Source organism: Callithrix jacchus, chromosome 22 (assembly GCF_049354715.1).
Source record: "Callithrix jacchus isolate 240 chromosome 22, calJac240_pri, whole genome shotgun sequence".
Classification (NCBI taxonomy): Eukaryota; Metazoa; Chordata; class Mammalia; order Primates; family Cebidae; genus Callithrix; species Callithrix jacchus.
The window spans coordinates 16,103,897-16,127,050 of record NC_133523.1 but is presented as its reverse complement, the minus strand read 5'-3'; the positions used below and the strand labels follow the sequence as shown (position 1 = coordinate 16,127,050).

The 23,154-nt window shown below is 41.5% G+C and overlaps 1 pseudogene; it reads left to right on the top strand.

Moving 5' to 3' along the window:
* The first annotated feature begins 19,810 nt into the window (after positions 1-19,810).
* Positions 19,811-22,047, top strand: LOC144580814 (V-type proton ATPase catalytic subunit A pseudogene; annotated as a pseudogene).
* The last annotated feature ends 1,107 nt before the right edge of the window (positions 22,048-23,154 follow it).

Below are 23,154 nucleotides of genomic sequence, written 5' to 3'. Positions count from 1 at the left end.
TTTTTTTACTTTTGCTGCCGCTGCAAAAATATATTCTAGTATGAAAACTGTTTCTAAGCTGTAGTTTTTCAAAAAGTGTTTTTCCAATTTATTACATTTGCACAATTTTTCTTCACTATCAATTCCCTAATGTTTGGCTTTCATGAAACTTTGTTCTAAAGAAAAAAAAAATTCAGAGACTTTTTTTTTTTTTTTTTTTTTTTTGGTGAAACGAAGTTTTACTCTTGTTGCCCAGGCTGGAGTGCAATCTCTGCTCTCCGAAACCTCCATCTTCCAGGTTCAAGGGATTCTCCTGCCTCAGCCTCCTGAGTTAGCTGGGATTACAGGAGCGCACCACACCCAGCTAATTTTGTGTTTTTAAAGTAGAGGCAGTGTTTCTCCATGTTGGTCAGGCTGATCTTGAACACGCTAGCTCAGGTGATCCATCCGCCTCATTCTCCCGAAGTGCCGGGATTACAGGCATAAGCCACTGTGCCCGACCCTTGTCATTGCTGCTGAGGCAGGAGAATCACCTGAACCCGGGAGGCAGAGGTTGCAGTGACCAAAGATTGCACCATTGCCCTCCAGCCTGGGTGACAAGAATGAAACTTTATCTAGGAAAAAAAAAAAGAATTTAAACAGTCACAGTCTCGACAGGTGTCTGGAACATCTCCCAACCCCCAAGAGCTTAGTGCTAAAGTCTCAGGTACACAACTGTCCACCTGGCACCCAGAGGAAACCATCCTTATTTAAAAACAACAAAAACAGTCCCGGCTGTGTGTGGTGACTCACAGCTGGAATCTCAGCAATTTGGGAAGCCAAGGTGGACATATCACCTGAGGTTGGGAGTTTGACACCAGCATGACCAACAGAGAGAAACCCCATCTCTACTAAAAATACGAAATTGGCCAGGCATGGTGGCACATGCCTTGTAATCTCAATTACTTGGGAGGCTGAGGCAAGAGAGTTACTTGAAACTGGGAGACGGAGGTTCTGGTGAGCTAAGATCACACCGTTGCATTCCAACCTGGGCAACAAGAACAAAACTCCACTTCAAAAAAAAGAAACACCCCAGAGTCCCTGTAACGGTGGTGCATTAGTCTGGGGTGCACTAGGTAGCAGGGCCTCGAGTGTGTAACCCAAAAGATATTTGAGATGGGTCTCGATTAATAGAGTTTATTCTGCCAATGTAAAGGATAGGCCTGTGACACAGTCCCAGAAGGTCCCGAAGGCATGTGCCCAAGGTTGCTTTTCTACATCTTAGGCAGACATGAGACATCAGTATGTGTAAGAGGCATGTTGGTTTGATCCAGAAAGCAGGACAACTAGAGGTGGGGGCTTTCAGATCGAAAGTTAAGAGCGGAAGGTTGCATTCTTTTGAGTCTTGGATCAGCCATCCACTGAATACGCAATTTAGTCTGGCTCAGTGCATCTGCATTTTACATAAACAATGGGGTAGAAAGGAGTAAAACAACAACAAAAACAATAGGGTAGAAAAAGCTACCAGATCTGCATTTGTCTCAGGTGAGCCTCAGAGGGATGACTGAGTTCTGTCTTTTTTTCACAAGGAATTTCTTTGCAAGCAAGTTCTGATGAAGGTATATAGGGTTTTGTTTTTTGGTTCTTGGTATTTTTTTTGAGACGGAGTTTCGCTCTTGTTACCCAGGCTGGAGTGCAATGGCACGATCTCAGCTCACCGCAACCTCCGCCTTCTGGGTTCAAGCAATTCTCCTGCCTCAGCCTCCTGAGTAGCTGGGACTACAGGCGCGCACCACCATGCCCAGCTAATTTTTGTATTTTTAGTAGAGACGGGGTTTCACCATGTTGACCAGGATGGTCTCGATCTCTTGACCTCGTGATCCACCCGCCTCGGCCTCCCAAAGTGCTGGGATTACAGCCGTGAGCCACCGCGCCCGGCCTGTAACAGGTAACTTTTTAATGTCCAAATCTCAGTCAAAGATTACAATGTATACAACATATTAGAGCAACATGGCCCCATTGAAGAAATTATAAAATTTTCAGAAGCCACCATAAAAAGTATATAAAGTAATTTTTTAAATTCAAAATAAATGGAACAGGCCAGGCTTGGTGGCACGTTCTTATTATCCCAACACACTGGGAGGCCAAGGTGGGAAAATCACATGAGGTCAGAAGTTTGAGACCAGCCTGGCTAACGTGGTGAATCCCTGTATGTATGAAAAATACAAAAATTAGCTTGGTGTGCTGTCATGTGCCTAAAATGCCACCTACTTGGGAGGCTGACACACGAGAAATGCTTGAACCCAGGAGGGGAAGGTTGCAGTGAGCATAGATCATATCACTGCACTCCAGCCTGGACAATAGAAAAAGACTGTGTCAAAAATAAAATAGGCTGGGAGTGATGGCTCACACCTGTAATCCCAGTACTTTGGGAGGCCAGTGGGCACATCATTTGAAGTCAGGAGTTCAAGATCAGCCTGGCCAACATGGTGAAATCCCATCTGTACTAAAAATACAAAAAATTAGCTGGGCGTGGTGGCAGGTGTCTGTAATCCCAGCTACTCAGGAGGCTGAGGCGGGAGAATCACTTGAATCCAGGAGGCAGAGGTTGCAGTGAGCCAAGACTGTGTCACTGCACTGCAGCCTGGATGACACCATCAGACTCTGTGTCATAAATAAATAATAATAAAATAAAATAAGTTGAGTAATATTCATTAAGTGAAATAGGAACACAGACAACTACTGAAGATCACCAATATGAGGATAACAACAAAAAATGTTATAATAGCAAAAAACAAAAATTGTGAATGTGAAAAATAACTAAAAATATGTTTTTAAGCAAGAAAAAATGATGTACATATGAAAACGCTGAGCAAACACACTAGGACACACACACATATATTTACAACAAACAAGCAACATTTCACATATCACAGATAAGAGAAACTTGGGAGCTGCAAGACAAAAATGATGTGTTATTTATGAGCACGGTCTCAAGACATAACCAGTGATTTTATCAAAAAACATTTTTGCAGGTCAGAAGGAAACGGTGTGACATTGTTACAGTTATAATTTTTTTTTAAAAAGCTGTCAAATAAGAATATCAAATAATACAATCAGCAAAATGGTACTACCAGATAAAAATAAGTCCTTCCACAACAACCAAATTCTGAGAAACTATAGCGGCGATGCATATGCCCCACATATCAAATATGCTGAAAGGAGTTTCTTCCACTGAAAAGAATATAATGCAAGAAAACAACACATAATCATATGGAAATACATTACTTTCTGGGAAAGCTGTGCACATACACAAAAATGAAATTTCCTAACATCATGATGCAGAAAACATTTTTAATTATTCTCTAAAATTTAAAAAATTTTAACTATAGACATGATCACAAACATCTGTTAATGAATATACAACATAACAATATTAGCAAAATCAGTAACAAAATCAAAGGCAGATATAATGATGAATAATTTTTGTATGCAACAAGTTAATTTTTTACCACATGAAAATGTATTGTTGGATCTTTAAGAGGCTTTATGTAATCCCCCAAGGTACCACCAAGAAAATAACAGTATAGATACACAAAAGAAAATAAGAAAAAAACTGAAAGCATGTCCATACAAAAATAAAAATAAAAAAAGAGAGAAAATGAGAGACAAACATACTAAAATGAACAATTAATAAAATAATATTTATCGGTTTTTTTTTTTTTTTTAAGACAGAGTCTTGCTCTGTTACCAGGCGCCAGGCTGGACTGCAGTGGCACGACCTTGGCTCACTGCAACCTCTGTCTCCTGGGTTCAAGCAATTCTCCTGCTTCAGCCTCCCGGGTACCTGGGACTACAGGCACATGCCACCATGCCCAGCTATTTTTTTTGTATTTTTAGTAGAGACAAGGTTTCACCATGTTGGCCAGAATGGTCTCAATCTCTTGACCTCATAATCCACCCACCTTGGCCTCCCAAAGTGCTGGGATTACAGGCTTGAGCCACCGCGCCCAGCCAGCTTTTCTCTTTCAGAAAACTATTTAAATATATATACATAAAAATAATTATCTTTCCAATCAAGAGACATACTTTCAATAAAAAGTTGGATCACCTGAGATCAGGAGTTTGAGACCAGCCTGACTACCATAGAAAAACTTTGTCTCTACTAAAATTACAAAATTAGCCAGGCATGGTGGTGCATGCCTGTAATCCCAGCTACTCAGGAGGCTGAGGAGTGAAAATCGCTTGAACATGGAAGATGGAGATTGCAGTGAGCCAAGATGGTACCATTGCACTCTAGCCTGGGCAACAGCAGCAAAACTCCATCTTAAAAAAAAATTAAACTAAAAAGTAAAATGAAATGTAATCTTAGGACCTTGGAAGGCCAAGGTGGGTTGATCACCTGATCCTAGGAGTTCAAGATCAGCCTGGGAAACCTGGCAAAATGCTGTCTCTAAAACAAATTAAAAGAGCTAGCTGCTGTGATGGCGCATACTTATAACCAAACTACCTGAAAAGCTGAAATGAGAGGATTTTCTCATATTGAGAGGTTTGGGCAGCAGTGAGCCATGCAAATCATCCTGGTTGGCAGAGAAAGACCCTATCTCAAAAACAAATAAATTGAATGAATATACACATAAATAAAATTATATAAGGAATAAGAAATAAAATACCTGGGTGGTTTTTTAAAAAGCCTACAGTATGCTGCCTACAAGAGACACATTTTAGCAACAAGTGAAACAGGCTGAAAGTGCCAGACTAAAGAAAATGTATGTTCCATGAAAACAGTAATCACAATTGAGTGAGGTGGTCACAATTATATTAAACATAATATCCTTTAAGTCAAGTACCACCACAAGACAAAAAATGATATTGTATTACGGTAACGTGAGCTAATTTACCAGGAATCTGTGACTATATTTATCTATCTATATGTATACGTGTATATCACATCAGGGCTCCAAATATATTAAGCAAATGTTAAGGAAGTGAAGAAAGACATACACAGCAACATAGTAACTGTAGATATCAAGACCCCATTGGCAACAATAAACAGAAAATTCAGATTTAAAAAAAGAAACAAAACTTAGACAACATTATAGACTATGTTGATTATTTTGCTTATAGAGGAATACTGGAGAGTGCATAATTTACCAAGAAAAAGGGTTTATTTGGCTCACAGTTTGGCAGACTGTGTAAGAAGCGTGTTCCAGCATCTGCTGCATCTGCTTCTGGTGAGGATTTTGGGAAGCTTAAAATCATGATGGAAAGTAAAGTGTAACTGAACATATTATATGGTAAGAGACAGAGCAAGTGTGCAGTGAAGCCAGGTTCTTTTAATGAACCGGCTCTTATTTGAGCCATTCATGAGAAATTTGACCCCATGACCCAAACATGTCCCACCAGGTCCCCCATCCAACACTGAGGATTTATATTGCAGCACGAGGTTTGGACCACATGGACATCCAAACCATGTTACAGAACAACTCGGCTTGACAGACACATAAAAAACTTTGCAGTCAAAGCCAAGATAATACGCAATATTCTTATTTGCGTCTTGTGGTCCAAGATGGCCAGGGGCAGGCATGTTATTTCTAGTTAAATGATTACAAGCTTGCTTTGCTTTTTATACACTGAGATTTGTGCCACAGATCAAATATTGAATTAAGACAACTCCAAACTATGGTGCAGTAAAATGGAAATCAAGCAGTAACGGAAGCCTATAGTGAAGACTGTCTGAGAGTGCCATAAAACTGTGGAACGCTGAGGTGTGGTTGCAAAGTAGGAAAAACTGCTTTGGTCCCACGATCTCTTCCCAATATAGGGCCTGCATGAAGGTCTCGTAGAGCGGGCTTGTGCAAGAACTTTGGGGAGGTCAGCGACCTCTGCTCACAAGACTCGAGAGGGTCTTTGCAGGCGGGAGCTTGCAAGCAGGGCAGAAATGCCACATGTTCTGCCTAGGTTCTCAGAATATGGAGTAACTCTGATTGCTGTGTCTGAAATGCTCCGAAGATTAAAAAAAGCCCCTTGATGCGTTGTATGTGGTCAGACCTGGTAGCGCCTTCTCTGCTGTGCTTCTATGCAGATGCACCTTGATAATAACCAGTGGTAAAATTCAGTGTCCTAGGTTAGCACGTCTTATTATTATGTTTAATAATAATAATATTACATTATATTATTAATATTATTATTATGTTTAATACCACATGTGCTATCGAATGCTACAGACGCGTGCTCTACCCCGGCTATCTTACCCCACAATAGTTTTTAGTCCTCCCAAGGGAGCCCCCTGCTTCAGCCCACAAGGTAATGAGATTGTGCACCTAATAAAAGGTTGTGGAGCCCAGAGCTCAGGGCCAAGGTGGTCTCCACATTTGTGTTTGTCCCGTGGACCCATCTGTTGAAACTTTACTCTTTTGTCTTTATTTCTTTTCTCATTCCCTCATCCCCGCTGGGACTAAGGGCACCCACATGCAGGGTTGGGGCTGGTACCCAACCGCATCTGGTATATTTTGTTAGGACACATACCAAGTTTTATTAAATTTAAAAATACTGACTGGGTACAGTGACTCTTGCCTATAATCCTACACACTTTTGGATACCAAGGTAAAAGGAGCCATTGAGGCCAAAAGTTTGAGACCAGCGTGGGCAACATAGTGAGATCCTAACACCACAATTACCGGACATGGTAGTGCACGTCTGTATTCCTAGCTACTCAGAAAACTGGGGTGAAAGGATCACTTGAGGCCAGGAGGCTAAGGCTACAGTAAGCCAAAACTATGCCACTGCACAGCCTGGGTGATGCTAAAATCTAGTCTGAAACAACAACAAATCAATTTAAGAAGACTAAAATTATGTACTGTGTGTTTTCTAACAAAAGCTACATGAAACTAGGAATTAAAAGCAAAAGTCAAACTGGCAAATTCAAAAATATGTGAATATAAACACTCTTTAACATATTCTTGGCAGGGCGTGGTGGCTCAAGCCTGTAATCCCAGCACTTTAGGAGGTTGAGGTGGGTGGATCACGAGGTCAAGAGATCGAGACCATCCTGGTCAACATGGTGAAACCCCGTCTCTACTAAAAAAAAAAAAAAAAAAAAAAATACAAAAAATTAGCTGGGCATGGTGGCACATGCCTGTAATCCCAGCTACTCAGGAGGCTAAGGCTGGAGAATTCCCTGAACCCAGGAGGTGGAGGTTGTGGTGAGCCAAGATTGCGCCATTGCACTCCAGCCCGGGTAACAAGAGCGAAACTCCGTCTCAAAAAAGAAAAAGAAAATCCAAGGCTGGGCACAGAGACTTATGCCGGTAATCCCAACAGTTTGGACGGCAGAGGCAGGTGGATCGCCAGAGGTCAGGAGTTCCAGACCATTCTGGCCAACATAGTGAAACCCCTTCTCTACTAAAAATACAAAAAAATTAGCTGGGCCTGGTGTACCTATAATTTAAGCTACTTGGGAGGCTGAGGCAGGAGAATCACTTGAGCCCAAGAGGCAAAGCTTCAGTGAGCAGAGACTGCACAATTGCACTCCAGCCTGGGTGACAGGGAGACTCCATATACAAGAAAGAAAGAAAGAGAGCGAAAGAAAGAAGGAAGGAAGGAAAGAGAGAGGGAGAGAAAGAGAAAGAGAAACAAGAAAGGAAGGAAAGAGAAAAGAAAAGAAAGTCCATGTTTATTGTACCAGTATTCATAAAAGCCAAAAGACTGAAGGAACCCAGATGTCTTTTGATTTATAAACATATCAAAACATGTGACATATACATACAATGTAATATTCTTCCACCTTAAAAATATCTTGTCACTTTTTTTTTTTTTGAGACAGAGTTTCGCTCTTGTTACCCAGGCTGGAGTGCAATGGCGCGATCTCGGCTCACTGCAACCTCCGCCTCCCGGGTTCAGGCAATTCTCCTGCCTCAGCCTCCTGAGTAGCTGGGACTACAGGCACGCACCACCATGCCCAGCTAATTTTTTGTATTTTTTTTTTTTTTGAGACAGGGTCTCACTCTGTCACCCAAGCTGGAACGTAGTGGCACAATTCTGACCCTCCTCAATCTCCCAAGTAGCTGGGACCACAGGTGCACACCACCATGCCTGGCTATTCATCGTTTTTATAGGCAGGGGTCTCCATATGTTGCTCAGGCTGGTCTCAACCTTTGGCCTCCAGGGATCTTCCTGTCTTGGCCTCCCAAAGCATCCTGGGATTAGACATGACGGCCACAACCACGCCAAGCCCTGAAGTGCACCCTTTGATCAATTTAAGATGGAAAAATTTATATTAGGTGTTTGTAAAACAATTTTTTAAAGAAAAACTGAAAAATATCCAGAATTATAAATCTTTTTGAAAATGACCTTCAAATCACAAAAGTATTTCTCTCACAAAAGGAAATATATATTCATCATTAAACACATGGTAAAAATGAGACTATCCCCTTGACTACTTACTTAGACAAGATAAAACTACCATCAAAAATCAGCTAAGAAAAAATATAAGATAGGCCATAATTTTTTTGTTTTTGTTTTTGTTTTTTTGTTTTTTTGAGACGGAGTTTCGCTCTTGTTACCCAGGCTGGAGTGCAATGGCGTGTTCTCGGCTCACCGCAACCTCCGCCTCCTGGGTTCAGGCAATTCTCCTGCCTCAGCCTCCTGAGTAGCTGGGATTATAGGCATGCGCCACCATGCCCAGCTAATTTTTTGTATTTTTAGTAGAGATGGGGTTTCACCATGTTGACCAAGATGGTCTCGATCTCTTGACCTCGTGATCCACCCGCCTCGGCCTCCCAAAGTGCTGGGATTACAGGCTTGAGCCACCGCGCCCGGCCCAAGATAGGCCATAATTAAAATTGGGATCATATTTACTGATAAACACACATAAATATGTAATCTGATTATGACAGACATGGAAAATTTCCCTCTTAATTAAACCTTAAATTGACGTAAAGTGTACAAACGGAATTGCAAATTTTCTAAAACTATAATACATAAGTAAAACCAAAAGCCACAATTAACCGATGTTAAGAAACCTACATTAGCCAGACATGATGGCTCACACTGGTAATCCTAGCACTTTGGGAGGCTGAGGCAGGAGAACAGCTTGATCCTGGGAGGCAGATGTTGCAGTGAGCGGAGATCATGCCACTGCACTTCAGCCTGGGTGACAGAGCAAGAGTCCATCTCAAAAAAAAAAAAATGGTGCAATCTCGGCTCACTGCAACCTCCACCTCCTGGGTTCAAGCAATTCTCCTGCCTCAGCCTCCAGGGTAGCTGGGGTTACAGGTATGCATCATCATGCCTGGCAAATTTTGTAGAGACAGGGTTTCTCCATGTTGATCAGGATAGTTTTCAACTCCTGACCTCTGCTGATCGACAATTTTTTTTTTTTCTGCCACAGTCATGCTCTGTCACCCAGGCTGTAGTGCAGTGGTGTGATCATGGCTTACTGCAACCTCCACCTCCCAGTTTGAAGCAATTCTCATGCCTCAGCCTCCCAAGTAGCTGTAATTACAGGCCTGTGCTACCACACCCAGCTACTTTTTGTATTTTTAGTAGAGACAAGCTTTCACCACATTGGCCAGGCTGGTCTTGAACTCCTGACATCAGGGGATCCACACTCCTTAGCTTTCCAAAGTGTTGAGATTACAGGTCTGAGCCACTGCACCAGCCTGACAAACTTTTATAAATGATACATCAATGTTGCATACCAGAGTTTATGAGTAAAGATTTCTCTCCCTTTTTTATTTTAAGACAGAGTTTCACTCTTGTTGCTCAGGCTGGAGTGCAGTGGCACAATCTCGGCTTACTCAACCTCTACCTCCCAGGTTCAAGCAATTCTCCTGCCTCAGCTTCCTGAGTAGCTAGGATTACAGGTGCCTGCCACCACACCCGGCTTTTTGTCTCTCTCTCTCTCTTTTTTTTTTTTTTTTTTTTTTTAGTAAAGATGGGGTTTCATCAAGTTGGCCAGGCTGGTCTCAAACTCCTGACCTCAGGTGATCTGTCTGCCTCAGCCTCCGAAAGTGCCAGGATTAAAGACATGAGCCACCACACCCAGCCAAAATTTCTATTACTGTCTTGCAGTTTCATGTTAGTGTGTTTTTTCAGTGTAGGGTTTTTGTTTGTGTGAGATGGAGTCTCACTCTGTCACCCAGGCTGGAGTGCAGTGGTGCAATCTCAGCTCACTACAACCTTCGCCTTCCAAGTTCAAGTGAGTCTCCTTTCTCAGCCTCGCGGATAGCTGGGATTACAGGCATGCACCAGCACACCCGGCTAAGTTTTGTATTTTTAGTGGAGATGGGGCTTCACTATCTTGGTCAGGCTGGTTTCAAACTCCTGACCCTGTGATCTACCTATCTCAGCCTCCCAAAGTGCTGGGATTACAGGCGTGAGCCACCACGCCCAGCCAAAAGTTCCCTGTTTCGTATCCCCTTACAGCAAAAAATGTCAGCCATCATTGAAAAAAAAAGCCTTTATGAGAGAACAAGGCATTATGGCTCACACCTGTAATGACAGCTACATGGGACAATAAGGCTGGAGAACTGCTTTAGGCCAGGATTTTGAGACCAGCCTGGGTTATGTAGCAAGATGTCTTCTCCAAAATAAGTGCCTCTAAGAGAGATCTGAGATCCAGGGAGGGAGTTGTGAAATGCTGTTATAGCTTAATATTGAGAAGTGTTCTATTGAGAAGGCAGGCCCGGGGAACGGATCCAAGATGGCCAATCACTAACATCCCGGGATTGCAGCTCTCAGGGAAGGCGTGGAGAACTAGAGGACGCCACACTTTCAGACAAATTCTGGTCGCTCACGGAGCAGAAGATCCCCCAGTGGAGGAAACACACGGGTGGCCAGTGAGACTCTCGTGGCCGGCGCAGCGGTTCCACCGGCACCTCGGCGCGGCAGCTCTCGGAGCAGAGTAAACGGGACCGCTTCCCCTTCTGACCGAGGTTTGGAGCCCCAGGAAGGCAGAGTCGCCTACTACGGACACAAGAAGGAAGCCCGACAGGAGAATCCTGGGCAGAAAAGCACCATCAGTTTTAATGCCGCTGCTCTGGCCCTGGGAACTAACAACCTGGACGTTCACTCAAGAGACCTAATCTGAAAGTTGGTAATTTCAAAGACGACAGGAGGATAAATTTACAATGACGGGAAGAAACCAGCGTAAAAAAGCTGAGAATACTCAAAGTCAGAACGCCTCTCCCTCTAAAGATGATCACAGTTCCACATCGACAATGGAACAAGGCTTGATGGAGAACGAGCGCATCCTGATGACAGAATCACTCTTCAAGGAATGGATAATAACAAACTTCGGTGAGTTAAAAGAACACGTTGTAGCCCAACGTAAAGAAACTAGGAACTTTGAAAAAAGGTTTGATGAAATCCTATTGAGAATAGACAACTTAGAGAGGAGTATGAGTGAATTAATGGAACTGAAGAATACAATACAGGAACTCCGAGAAGTATGCACAGGTTTAAACACTCGAATTGTTCAAGCAGAAGAAGGGATATCAGAGGTCAAAGTCCAACTTAATGAAATAAAATGTGAAGAAAAGATTAGAGAAAAAAGGATAAAAAGGAATGAGCAAAGTCTCCAAGAAATGTGGGACTATGTGAAAAGACCAAATTTACGTTTGATAGGTGTACCTGAATGCGATGGAGAGAATGAATCCAAGCTGGAAATTACCCTTCAGGATATTATTCAGGAAAATTTTCCTAAACTAGCAAAGCAGGTCAACATTCAACCCCAGGTAATACAGAGAACACCACAAAGATATTCCTCAAGAAGAGCAACCCCAAGGCACATAATCGTTAGATTCACCAGGGTTGAAACGAAGGAGAAAATACTAAGGGCAGCCAGAGAGAAAGGTCAGGTTACCCACAAAGGGAAGCTTATCAGACTTACAGCAGATCTCTCAGCAGAAACTCTAGAAGCCAGAAGAGAGTGGGGGCCAACATTCAACATCCTCAAAGAACAGAACCTTCAGCCCAGAATTTCATATCCAGCCAAACTAAGCTTCACAACTGAAGGAAAAATAAAATCTTTTATGAACAAGCAAGAACTCAGAGATTTTATTACCACCAGGCCTGCTTTACAAGAGCTTCTGAAAGAAGCATTACACACAGAAAGAAACAACCAGTATTAGCCTTTCTAAAAATACACCAAAAAGTAAAGAGCACCAACATAAAGAAGAATTTATACCAACAAATGGATAAAACAGCCAGTCAACATCAAATGGCAGTAACCCTAAATTTAAATTGACTAAATCCCCCAATCAAAAGACACAGCCAAAACCCAACGGCATGTTACATCCAGACCTGTTTCACATGCAAGGATACACAAAGACTCAAAACAAAGGGATGGAGAAAGATTTACCAACCAAATGGAGAGCAAAAATAAATAATAAATAAATAAAAAGTAGGAGTTGCAATTCTCGTATCGGATAAAATAGATTTTAAAGCAACAAAGATATAGTGGTAAAAGGATCAATGCAACAATAAGAGCTAATGATCCTAACACCCAGATACATAGAGACTTAGATTCAATGAGACAGAAAATTAATAAGGATATCAAGGACTCGAACTCAGATCTGGAACAAGTAAACTTAATAAATATTTATAGAGCTCTCCACTTCAAATACACAAAATATACATTCTTGTCAATACCACATCACACCTACCTATAAGTTTAAATGAAACATTGATTGGCCATTATTAATACCCAATTTTTTTCAGAATAAAGCAATATTTCCATTTACTCTCCCTCTTTCTCTTCCTCTTTCTTCCTCTCCTTTACTTATTTTTTTTTCTTTCCTTCTCTCAAAAAAAAAAAAAGAAATCAACGTGTAAACCTCTAGATCCAGGTCGGCAATGTCTCTCTCATTGCTTGATTTCCTTCCTTCCCTTCCCTCCCTCCCTCCCTCCCCGCTTCCTCCCTTCCTTCCTTCCTCCCTACCATCCTCCTTCCCTCCCTTCCTGCCTTCCTCCCAAAATAAAAATAAAAATAAAAATAAAGAGAAGGCAGGCCCTCATTCAGGGGGGAAAATACAGGACCCCTGTTCTTGGCTACAGACCAGGATAGGGTTCACCCAACTTGGTTCCACTGAGAATTCTGAACTTACTCTGTAACCATCCCAAACTCCTCCCAGCCACAGTCTGGGAGAGGTCCTGCCATTCCAGAGACTTGGAGGAAGATACCCATTTACAGTCATGTAGGCTTGCCTGCAGACCTTGGCCTTCACTGTGGCCCCTGAAGCAATTCAATGACTCAGTTTCAGTTACCTGAGCCACAATTTATGGTCAGTTCTGCCTACATAGAAACCCATACAGTTACCTGAGGAAATGCTCTCTGGTACTCAGTGAAAACCACAGTCATCCACATCCTGATACAAGGCCCGCCATATATATGCAGACTCCACTGCCAAAACGTGCCCTAGTGTCTGCCAAATGAAGCAGAGTCCTCAAGTATATATGATCTGTCCAAAAATAAAATGAGAATTACAACTACCCAAGCCCCTGTAACAAGCCAACTAAAGGTGGACCCTAGTGCAGACCCAGCAGCCTTGTGACCAAGCTACGGCCCCTCTCCACTGCAAAGTCAGAGGGCATCTCAGCATCCTAAGTGCCCAACCAAAGAAGATCTTTACCTTCTAAAACAAGTTTATGAAACCTTGAAGAGGTGTTTGCTCCATCAAATTCAGACACCAATACAAACTATATTGTGCCCATTGTCAATGCTTTTATTTTAATGTAGTACTGAAAGTATGTGGCAGAAGAATTAGTCAAAGAAATATAAAAATCCATTAAAACTTTTTTAAAAGGGTCAGGCGTGGTGCCTCTTGCCTAAAATCCCAGCACTTTGGGAGGTACAGGCGGGCAGATCATTAGGTCAAGAGTTCAAGACAAGCCTGATCAATACGTTGAAATCCTGCCTCTACTAAAAATGCAAAAATTAGCTGGGGGTGGTGGTGCATGCCTGCAGTCCAAGCTACTCCCGAGGCTGAGACAGGAGAATCACTTGAACCTGGGAGGTGGGGGTTTGCAGTGAGCTGTGATCACTCCACTGCACTCCAGCCTGGGTGACAGAGTGAGACTCCATTTAAAGAGAAAAAAGAAGAAAAGAAAAAAGAAATTGAGAAAAATCAAGTAAAAAGTTGGTGTTTACAGATCATACAATTTTATATTTAAAAAATCACAAACAGGATGGCCAACCACTAACAGCTCAGGATTGTAGCTCCCAGTGAAAGCTCAGAGAACAAGACGACGCCACATCATTAGTCGAATTTTCGTCACTCACCGATTAGCCGATTCCCAGTGGAGGAGCCCCACGGGTCGCCAGCACAACTCTTGTGGCCGCCGCAGCGGTTTTGCCGGCGTCTCGGCGCAGCAGCTCTTCATGCAGAGCCAACGGGACTGCTTCCCCTACTGACCGGAGTTTGGAGCTCCAGGAAGTCAGAGCCGCTTGTTGCGGACTCAAGAGGGAAGCCAGACCAGAGATTCCCGGGCAGAAGAGCACCATCAGTCTTACTGCTGCTATTTAGGCTGCCACAGTGGGTTGCTCGGATCCCAGCACTGGGAATCAATAAGTCGGACGTCGACTCAGAAAACTAATTAGAAAGGCGGTTCATCTACAATGAAGGGAAAAAGACAGCCTAAGAAGGCCGAGTATACTCAAAATCAGAACCCATCAGCAACGGAACAAGCCCTGATGGAAAAGGACTCATCAGCAATGGAACAAGCCCTGATGGAAGAGGACTCATCAGTAACGGAACAAGCCCTGATGGAAAAGGACTGTGTTCCATTATCTGAAGTAGGCTTTAAAAGGTGGATGATAAGAAACTTCTGGGAGTTAAAGGAACTTGTTCTAACCCAATGTAAAGAAACTAAGAACTTGGAAAAAAGGTTAGATGAAATGTTGAAAAGAATAGACAATATAGAGAGGAATACAAATGAACTTATGGAGTTGAAAAATACAACACGAGAACTTAGTGAAATATGTACAAGCTTAAACAGCCGAATGGATCAAGCAGAAGAAAGGGTATCAGAGGTAGAAGACCACCTTAATGAAACAAAACGACAAGACAAGAATAGAGAAAAAAGGATAAAAAGGAATGAGCAAAGTCTCCAAGCAATATGGGACTATGTGAAAAGACCTAATATACGCTTGATTGGTGTACCTGAATGTGACGGAGAGAATGAAGTCAAGCTGGAAAATACTCTCCAGGACATTATCCAGGAAAATTTTCCTAATTTAGCAAAGCAGGACACTATTCAACCCCAGGCAATACAGAGAACACCACAAAGATATACCTCAAGAAGATCAACCCCAAGGCACATAATCATTAGATTCACCAAGATCGAAACGAAGGAGAAAATATTAAGGGCAGCCAGAGAGAAAGATCAAGTCACCCATAAAGGTAAGCCTATTAGGCTTACAGCAGATCTCTCAACGGAAACCCTACAAGCTAGAAGAGAGTGGGGGCCAATATTCAATATACTTAATCAACAGAACTTTCAGCCCAGAATTTCATATCCTGCCAATTTAAGCTTTACATTTGAAGGAAAAATAAAATCTTTTAGGAACAAGCAAGTACTCAGAGATTTTATTACCACCAGGCCTGCTTTACAAGAACTTCTAAAAGAAGCATTATACACAGAAAGGAACAACCAGTATGACCCTTTCTAAAAATACACCAAAAAGTAAAGAGCATTAACATAAAGAAGAATTTTTATCAACGAAAGGACAAAATAGCCAGTTAATATCAAATGGCAGCAACCCTAAATTTAAATCGACCAAATCTCCCAATCAAAAGAGACAGACAAAATCTAACGGTATATCCAAAGATATACATAGACTCAAAATAAAGGGTTGGAAAAAAAAAACAAAAACGTACCAACCAAATGGAGAGCAAAAATAAATAAATAAGAAGCAGGAGTTGCAATTCTCACACTTAATAAAATAGATTTCAAAGCTACAAGGATGCAAGGGTAAAAGGATTAATGTAACAATAAGAGATCTTAACACCCAGATACATAAGACACATAATGAGATTTAGATTCAACGAGACAACAAATTGATAACGATATCCAGGACTTGAACTCAGAGCCAGAACAAATAAACACAATAGAGGTCTCCATTTTAAACACATAAAATATGCATTAACCACTTTAAACACTCAAAATATTGATCGGCCATTATTGAAACCCATTTTAGGAATGAAGTAATATTCCTTTTTCCCTCTTTTTCTTTTTTTCCCCTTCTTTTTCTCTTTTTCCCTCTAAAAAATAAAAAAAATAAAAAAATAAAAGAAGGTGACTGGATTGAGCAAATAAAAATTCAGGATGCCCAAAAAATAAAAAATAAATAAAACAAGTTCTCAATGACTTATAAAGAGACTTGGAATCCCACACTAATAGCGGGAGACTTTGACACCACATTGTTAATATTTGACGAATCAACAAGATAGAAAATTAACAGAGACATTTATGATTTGAACTCAGCCCTGGAACAAGTAAACTCAGTGAATATTTATAGAATTTTTCACCCCAGGTCCACAGAACATACATTTTTTTTTTTAACTATCACATTATACCTATTTTGAAAGTGACCACATAAATGGAAGCAAATCACTCTTCAGCACTTGCACAGCATTTCACAGATTTAAACGAAATATTGGTTGGCTGTTTGTTATTTTCTTTCCTCATTCCTTCCTGTCTCCACTGTTAAGCACAATCATCAGCATAAAAGAGGTTTTTAATACCTATTTCTAGATTGCATTCCAGCCTGGGCAATAGAGCAAGACTCCTGTTCTCTCTCCTCTTCTCTTTCTCTTTCTTTCTTTTTAAAAAAAGAGAAAAAAAGAAAAAAGAAAAAAAAAAAGAAATCAAAGTCAAAAACATATATAATATTTATAACACATATGCTATTCCAAATAGAGAAGACAAGAAAGACTGTACTTACTGCCATTGGAGGTGACTACTGCACTCTGAAAATGTCTATATAAAAGAAAATAACTAAGCATTTCTTCTGCCTTTAAGTAGAACACTAATTCTAGGTAACAAAATAGCCTTAGTTGATGAAAGAAATCTCATCTTTATAGATGATGGCTAGCTACTAAATGTAAAAGGAACAACAGAACCCAAAACCATTTTTTCACCTGTAATTAAATAGCTAATCAAGAATCATCAATTAATACTAAAATCATTAGGTAAAAAGTTGATAAACAAATTGGCCTGGCCAAGGGTGGTGGCTCACATCTGTAACCCCAGCACTTTGGAGGCCGAAGTGAGTGGATCACTTAAAGTCAAAAAAAAAAAAAAAAAAAAAAGAAAAAATCACAAACAGTACATTATACCCTGTCTAAGTTAATAAATACAGTCAGTAAATTAGCAAAATATCACATTACAGGACTCGGTAAAATGAAAAAAAAAAAGAAAAAAATTAGCAAAATATATAATTAACATACAAGTATATGTATGCTTTCATACACTTAAAACAAACTATCTAATAATGGCCAACATGGTGCAATCCCATCTCTACTAAATGTACAAAAATTAGCTGGGCATGGTGGTGGCAGGTGCCTTGCAATTTCAGCTAGTCGAGAGGCTGAGGTAGGAGATCTCAGGAAGTGGAGTTTGCAGTGAGCAGAGATTACGTCATTGCACTCCAGCCTGGGTGACAGTCCGAGGCTTTGTTTCAAAAAACCAAAAAAAAAAAAGACCAGCAACCTGAAACACTCTGGATTGAGAGTTTCACAGCAAGCACAGCTGGACCTGGGACAGACAAGCACTGCAGTGGGGAAGGAAGTTTGCCATCACTGAGGCAGTCCACCACTACCAAGGCAGTCCACCATTACCGAAGCAGTTCTAACTGTACCTCTGCAAACAAAACCGCAAGGAAGTTTACACAGCAGCTGGGCAGAGCCCTTGGGAGCTCAGCAATGCCTCTGTTGGCAGACTGACGAGACTGCCTCCTGCCTGGGCATGGCATCTCTGAAAAAAGGTGACAGAACGTCAGAAACTTATATAAAGTCCCACCTTCCCAGGACAGAGCACTTAGGAAAAGAGGTGGTTATGATTTCCACTGTAGCAGACTTAAATGTACCTGCCTAGCAGCTCTGAACAGAAAAACAAAGCTCCCAGCACAGCACTTAAGCTCCGATAAGGTACAGACTGTCTCCTCAAGTGGTTCCCCAACCTCCATATATTCAAAAAGGCACCTCATCAAAAAAGAGTTCTGGCTCACATCTGGCGGGTACACTTCAGAGATTAAGATAATGGAAGAAGAAACTGGCAGCAACCCTTACTGTTCTGCAGCCCCTGTGGGTGATTCCCAGGTAACCAGGGTCTGGAGTGGATCTCCAGAAGTCCTGCAGCAGATAGGTCTGACTGGTAGAAGAAAAACTAAAAAACCAGAAAGAAATAGCTCCAACATCAACAAAAAAGACATCCACTCGGAGACCCCATCTGAAAATCACCAACTACAAAGACCACAGGAAGATAAATCCATGGAGATGGGAAAAAAATGGCGCAAAAATGGTGACAACACCAAAAACCAGAAAGCCTTGCCTCTTCCAAGAGATTACAACTCAGCAACAAGAGAACAAAGCTGGTTGGAGAATAAGTCTGATGAAATGACAGAAGCATGCTTCAGAAGGTGGTTAATAACAAATTTTTCTGAGCTAAAAGAATATGTTCTAACCCAATGCAAAGAAACTAAGAACAATAATAAAGATTATATGAAATGCTAACTAGAATAACCAATTTTGAGAAGAATATAAATGACTTGATGGAGCTGAAAAACACAGTATGAGAACTTCGTGAAGCACACACAAATTTCAATAGCCAAATAGACCAAGCAAAAGAAAGATATCAGAGATTGAAGATCAACTCAATGAAATAAAATGAGAAGGCAAAATTAGAGAAAAAGGAGTGAAAAGAAATGAACAAAGCCTCCAAGAAATATGAGATTATGTGAAAAGATCTAATCTATGTTTGACAGGTGTACCTGAATGTGACGGGGAGAATGAATCCAAGCTGGAAAACAAACTTCAGGATATTATCCAGGTGAACTTCCCAACTTAGCAAGGCAGGCCACCATTCAAGTCCAGGAAACACAGAGAACACCATGAAGATATTCCTCAAGAAGAGCAACCTCAAGGCATATAATCATCAGATTCATCAGGGTTGAAATGAAGAAAAAAATGTGAAGGTCAGCCAGAGAGAAAGGTTGGGTTACCTACAAAGGGATGCCCATCAGACTCACAGCTAATATCTTGGCAGAAACCCCACAAGCGAGAAGAGAGTGGGGGCCAATATTCAACATCCTTGAAGAAATGCACCTTCAATCTAGAATTTTATATCCAGCCAAACTAAGTTTCACAAGAGAAGGAGAAATAAAATCCTTTACAGACAAGCAATTGCTGAGAGATTTTGTCACCACCAGGCCTACCTTACAAAAGATACTGAAAGAAGTACTAAACATGGAAAGGAACAAGCCACTCCAAAAACATACCAAATGGTAAAGTCCATCGACACAATGAAGAAACTGCATCAACTAATGGGCAAAACAGCCAGCTAGCATCAAAATGGCAGGATCAAATTCACACATAACAATATTAACCTTAAATGTAAATGGGTTAAATGCCCCAATCAAAAGACAGAGACTGGCAAATTGGATAAAAAGTCAAGAACCATCGGTATGCTGTATTCAGAAAACCCATCTCACGTGCAAGGACACACATAGGCTCAATATAAAGTGATGGAGGAAGATTTACCAAGCAAATGGAGAGCAAAAAAAAAAAAGTAGGAGTTACAATCTTAGTCTCTGAGAAAACGAACTTTAAGTGAACAAAGATCAAGAGACAGAGCCTCTGGGTCCTCGCTCGGTACCGTCTCTGCACCTCGCGCCCCAGCAGGTTAACTAACGTGATGGATTTTTCCAAGCTACCCAAAATACTCGATGAAGATAAAGAAAGCACATTTGGTTATGTGCATGGGGTCTCGGGACCTGTGGTTACAGCCTGTGACATGGCCGGTGCAGCCATGTATGAGCTGGTGAGAGTGGGCCACAGCGAGTTGGTTGGAGAGATTATTCGATTGGAGGGTGACATGGCTACTATTCAGGTGTATGAAGAAACATCTGTTGGAGATCCTGTACTTCGCACTGGTAAACCCCTCTCTGTTGAGCTTGGTCCTGGCATTATGGGAGCCATTTTTGATGGTATTCAAAGACCTTTGTCGGATATCAGCAGTCAGACCCAAAGCATCTACATCCCCAGAGGAGTAAATGTGTCTGCTCTTAGCAGAGATATCAAATGGGACTTTACACCTTCCAAAAACCTACGGATTGGCAGTCATATCACTGGCGGAGATATTTACGGAATTGTCAATGAGAACTCGCTTATCAGACACAAAATCATGTTACCCCCGCGAAACAGAGGAACTGTAACTTACATTGCTCCACCTGGGAATTATGATACCTCCGATGTTGTCTTGGAGCTGGAATTTGAAGGTGTAAAGGAGAAGTTCACCATGGTGCAGGTGTGGCCTGTACGTCAGGTTCGGCCTGTCACTGAGAAGCTGCCAGCCAATCATCCTCTGCTGACTGGCCAGAGAGTCCTTGATGTCCTTTTCCCGTGTGTCCAGGGAGGAACTACTGCCATCCCCGGAGCCTTTGGCTGTGGAAAGACCGTGATATCACAGTCCCTATCCAAGTACTCTAACAGTGATGTGATCATCTATGTAGGGTGTGGGGAGAGAGGAAACGAGATGTCCGAAGTCCTCCGGGACTTCCCAGAGCTCACAATGGAGGTTGATGGTAAGGTAGAGTCAATTATGAAGAGGACAGCTTTGGTAGCCAATACCTCCAATATGCCTGTTGCTGCTAGAGAAGCCTCTATTTATACTGGAATCACACTGTCAGAGTACTTCCGTGACATGGGCTATCATGTCAGTATGATGGCTGACTCTACCTCTAGATGGGCTGAGGCCCTTAGAGAAATCTCTGGTCGTTTGGCTGAAATGCCTGCAGATAGCGGATATCCAGCCTATCTTGGTGCCCGTCTGGCCTCTTTTTATGAAAGAGCAGGCAGGGTGAAATGTCTTGGAAATCCTGAAAGAGAAGGGAGTGTCAGCATTGTAGGAGCAGTTTCTCCACCTGGTGGTGATTTTTCTGATCCAGTTACATCTGCTACTCTTGGTATTGTTCAGGTGTTTGGGGCTTAGATAAGAAACTAGCTCAGCGTAAGCATTTCCCCTCTGTCAATTGGCTCATCAGCTACAGCAAGTATATGCGTGCCTTGGATGAGTACTATGACAAACACTTCACAGAGTTTGTTCCTCTGAGGACCAAAGCTAAGGAAATTCTGCAGGAAGAAGAAGACCTGGCAGAAATTGCACAGCTTGTGGGAAAGGCTTCTTTAGCAGAAACAGATAAAATCACTCTGGAGGTAGCAAAACTTATCAAAGATGATTTCCTACAACAAAATGGATATACTCCTTATGACAGGTTCTGCCCGTTCTACAAGACAGTAGGGATGCTGTCCAACATGATTGCCTTTTACGATATGGCGCGTCGAGCTGTCGAAACCACTGCTCAGAGTGACAATAAAATCACATGGTCCATTATTCGTGAGCACATGGGAGACATCCTCTGTAAACTTTCCTCCATGAAATTCAAGGATCCAGTGAAAGACGGAGAGGCAAAGATCAAGAGCGACTATACCCAACTTCTTGAAGACATGCAGAATGCATTCCGTAGCCTTGAAGAGTAGAACTGTGATTTCCTTTTCCTCAGCAAGCTCCTATGTGTACTTTCCTAAATTTCTCATCAAACCTTTTGCTTCTTTATCGTGCAGCTTTGAGACTAGTGCCTATGTGTGTTATCATTCGTTTCCCTGTTTTTTTGGTAGGTCTTATATAAAACAAACATTCCTCTGTTCTAGTGTTGTGAAGGGCCTCCCTCTTCCTTTGTCTGTCGTGGAGAATACAGTAAATATGTATAATAGTCACACTACTGTAAGCTTGTATGTAGGGTGACCCTCTGTCTGAGGTGTACCCTTTCCTCACCTCCATTAAACTGGAAACAGGAAAAAAAAAAAAGATCAAGAGACAAAGAACGGAATTACATAATGGTAAAAGGATCAATGCCACAAGATGAGCTAACTATCCTAAATATATATGCAGCCAATACAGGAGCACCCAGATACATAAAGCAAGTTTTTTTTTTTTTAGTAAAGACGGGGTTTCACCATGTTGGTCAGGCTGGTCTTGAACTTCCGACCTCAGGTGATCCACCCGCTTTGGCCTCCAAAGTGCTTGGATTACAGGTGTGAGCCACCATGCCTAGCTGCAAGTTCTTAACTATCTAGAAAGAGACTTAGACTCCTACACAACAATAGTGGGAGATGTTAACACTCCACTGTCAATATTAGACAGATCAACGAGACACAAAATTAACATGAATATCCAGGAAGTGAACTCAGATCTGGACCAAGTGAACCTAATATCAGAGATTACTACATACAACTCAACATCTGCAGAACTCTCCACCACAAATCCACAGAATATACATTCTTAGCAGCACCACATCACACTTACTCTAAAATTGACCACATAATTGGAAGTAAATCACTCCTCAGCAAATGCAAAAGAACGGAAATTATAACAGTTTCTTGGACCACAGTGCAATCAAATTAGAACTCAGGATTAAGAAACTGAGAACTGCACAACTTTATGAAAACTGAACAACCTGCTCCTGAATGTTGACTGGGGAAACAATGAAATGAAGGCAGAAATAAAGATGTTCTTCAAAACCAACAAGAACGAAGACACAACATACCAGAATCTCTGGGACACATTTAAAGCAGTGTCTAAAGGGAAATTTATAGCAATAAATGCCCACATGAGAAGTGAGAAAAGATCTAAAATCAACATCCTATCATCAAAATTGAAAGAACTAGAGGAGCAAGATCAAAAACACTTAAAAGCTAGCAGAAGACAAGAAATAACTAAGATCAGAGCAGAACTGAAGGAGATAGAGACACAAAAAACCCTTCAAAAAATAAATAAATCCAGCTGTTTTTTTTTTTTTTTGAAAAGATGAACAAAATAGACGGCTAGCCAGATGAATTAAAAAAAAATTAAATCAATACAATAAAAAACAATAAAGGGATATCACCACCGACTCCACAGAAATACAAACTACCA